The following is a 3,547-nucleotide window of genomic DNA, read 5'->3' on the forward strand; positions in this document are numbered from 1 at the left end:
CCATGCCGGGCCAAAAGAAGATTTGATAATTGTATTGATATCTCAGCAGATCTAGAAAGTAGGAGGCGGATATTTTAGGTTCTTGAGTATAATTATCTTTGGGTTTCTAATTGATCGGGAACTGTAGCAGCCTATTGATGAAGCTGAGAAACTTCTAAAGTGGAAAATCAGGACTTACACGTAACACAGAAAAATGATTATTGAGAATTTTTTAATGTTTCTCTTAGAAATTAAGAAGTTAAAACTTAGATAATATACAAATTTGAATTATAAGTTGAGTTTTCATGCCAACTTTATTTACGTACATTGATAATAAAATTGTTTAATTAATTTTGAATGCAACACTGTAAAAGGTCGCGACATATGCATTTGATGACCCCTGTTCTTAAAGGGTTAAACTTGTCAAGTTAGAAAAGAATTTAAATTTGTTTTACAGTAATTTAATGACCGATTTCTTTTCACAATTTTTTGGTAAAATCTCAAGAGGTTTTTAAACAATGTAACTAATAACACAGCCTTTACCACTCTTGGTAAAAGAAAAAAAAATTTACACGATACCTTATCTTCACTGATAAATAAATAAAGTACTAATAACCAGATCAATTAAAAGGAGCAGTTTCAAAGCGTCTTATCATCATGTGTTTAGATCTTTATTGCTATGTGTATGTAGTTTTAAAATATCATGCACTAATATGCTTAAGTAGGGTACTAATATAAAGATTATAGTTTTTCGATGCACATAATTCTCTAAAGCACACAATGTTAACCACTACTTCTAGAAAAATGAAAACATTTATACTAAAAGTATAAAACACAATCTATTTTTAGTCAATTCTTTTAACTCTTCAGACCATCAGGTATTAAAGATATATTTCAAACATCTTTTTTTATGAAGTGGACAAATCCAGCATTTAACGTACTTTAAAGTGTGCTCATCCTTGGCACTGTTTAAAATGCTCGACGACAACTCTCGGCTAGAGTTGTTCTTCTTCTTTCCACCCGAGGAGGTAATGTTTACATTAGTGACAGGATTCGGCGCCACCCACTTACTGTTTCGAGAGGATATAGTCAGACTACTGGTCTTTGATGTCTTATCTCGCTCACAACTTTCATCGCTTTCATCAAAATCATTCACGTTATTCACCCTCTTTGAGAGATGAGTCTCCATGTATTGGTACTCATGCTTTTCAATAATATCTGAGTTATTATTGTGTTTCTTAACATCGTGTGGATCTAATTCAGAGTATCTGTTGATGGCACTGGGGACATGGCTATGGACACTTCCCCCACTGCTAATCTCTTTGCAAGGAGATCCTCCGTTGACACTGGATTTTTTGCCACTAGTTTGGCTGAGGCTACAGTGTCCAACACCATTCGAGATTACTTCCTCTTCATTCTTAGAAACTGGAAAATCAATATCTAGTAAATGTCTCATAAAAAATTCTTAAATAGTCCAAACAATTTTTTTTAAATATTTCAACTGAAAATATGATCTATTTAAAACCTTTTTTTTTATCGTGTTATCATTTCCAGTAGAAAAAGTGACTGTAAATATGCTTACACAAGATAACTGTAAATAACTACTCATCCTGTAAACCCATTTCATTTCTCTTTGTTCTATTTAGACTTCTTTAACACTTTTCACTTTGTCTTTAGAAGACTTATCTATAATCCTTTTCAAATGATACTCATTGTAATGAGAATAAAACAGTATTTCCAACATACAACGTAATAAATAGGTTTTATTTTAGTTCAAAACATTAAATATTGTACTAAAAGTTAGTTTTATTATTATGTGCTTAGGTGATGTCTATTAAGTTCAGCCAATCACACTTTGTTAAACAACACTTACAAACTTTATATAGCTCACCAGTTTCTCAAGATTAACAATATTTTAAAGTATAACCAGTCACATTTAGACATATTTTAATTAATTCACATGAAGACGACATGTGACTTTTCGTCACATCGGTAGCTTGTTGCAGTAAGGTGAAATGAGACGCTAAATTACACTGACTATCATTCTTGCTCTTTGTAGTGACGCATTCTTTTTAAGATATGTTAAACTTTTCTGACCTTTAACCTCTACAATACAAGCAGATCTTTAGAGTTAAGATATCTCGCAAGCTGAATTTGTTGGAAAAAAAAAAGTATTTCTTAATGTCTGTCATTTCCAGTTGCAACTTTTTCTAAAAAAAATCCATCTCGTCAATTATTTTCAAAAATAAAACATACAGTTTCTGTGCAATAGCCAGACTCAGTCAAAGAAGCTTGACCAGTTTCGCTTCAGTGCATACACATTTGATATTTATGTATTTTTCTGCTCCTAACTCATAATTCTAAAATATACGACAATGTGAAAAGAATCTACTTTGTTGCTAAGTTTGAAGAGTTGCTTGAAAAATTAAAGACTAGTATTAGTTTTAATGCGTGTAACTTTCATTCACATATCATGGGGACATTCATATCATGCTTCAGACAAGCCCTCTGGTGCTCAAACTGACACTAATAGAAAATCTGCAAACCTTCAGAAAATACTTTAGACAAATTAAAAGTAATGTGGAAAAACATTTGCAGTTTACAGGATTTATCATCGCTAATGAGCAGCCATTTCGGCACAGTATTTCTAACCAAACTGCAGTGTGAATTGAAGCCACGATCTCATTATCCCCCATTTCTGATACTTTTATGGTAGTGGAAAGTGAAATAATCTTGTTAACCACCATGGAACTAACTTTCTGTACTCGGAATCTTACAATACAAGTGACTGAAATGCATGTATCACAGATATATTGACAATTAACACTAAGAATCTGTGAATCTTCATTCCGAAAAACATACTAACAGTTTTTTCTAGTGCCTTCCAAGTTTTACTATAAAACTGTGACACTAACCAGCCGTTGGATAACATTAATTTTGAAAAATGTACTAACAGTTTTTTCTAGTGCCTTCCAAGTTTTACTATAAAACTGTGACACTAACCAACCGTTGGATAACATTAATTTTGAAAAATGTACTAACAGTTTTTTTCTAGTGCCTTCCAAGTTTTACTATAAAACTGTGACACTAACCAGTCATTGGATAACATTAATTTTGAAAAATGTACTAACAGTTTTTTTCTAGTGCCTTCGAAGTTTTATTATAAAACTGTGACACTAACCAGCCGTTGGATAACATTAATTTTGATCCCAGCAAGTTTGAAACCACTTCACATTCAAAATGGTCAAAAAAAACCAATGAACAAAATAAAAAGGGGTACGAATTTCACCATTATATAAATTTGTAGAAATGTTGCTCTACAGGCAGCTGTTTGTGCTAATAATTACTAATTATTTCATACCCCAAGTTAACATTTTCTAAAAAAAGGGAGTTTTTCTAGGAATTACTGCATGGGAAAAGCATTCGGATTGTGCCGATATGTAAACTGTAATATTTTTATATATAAAAAGTGGTACCCTTTATTGAAACAAAAATACCTTTTTTAAGAACTCAATTTTGTATTAATATATTTACAAATTACATCAATAAAGATATAATCAAACCCTCA

The 3,547-nt window shown here is 31.6% G+C and overlaps 1 pseudogene; it reads right to left on the reverse strand.

Moving 5' to 3' along the window:
* LOC106468937 overlaps window positions 1-3,547 on the reverse strand; it is a 41,850-nt pseudogene that overhangs the window by 17,938 nt on the left and 20,365 nt on the right.

This window comes from Limulus polyphemus, unplaced genomic scaffold (assembly GCF_000517525.1).
Source record: "Limulus polyphemus unplaced genomic scaffold, Limulus_polyphemus-2.1.2 Scaffold3229, whole genome shotgun sequence".
In the NCBI taxonomy this organism is placed as follows: domain Eukaryota; kingdom Metazoa; phylum Arthropoda; class Merostomata; order Xiphosura; family Limulidae; genus Limulus; species Limulus polyphemus.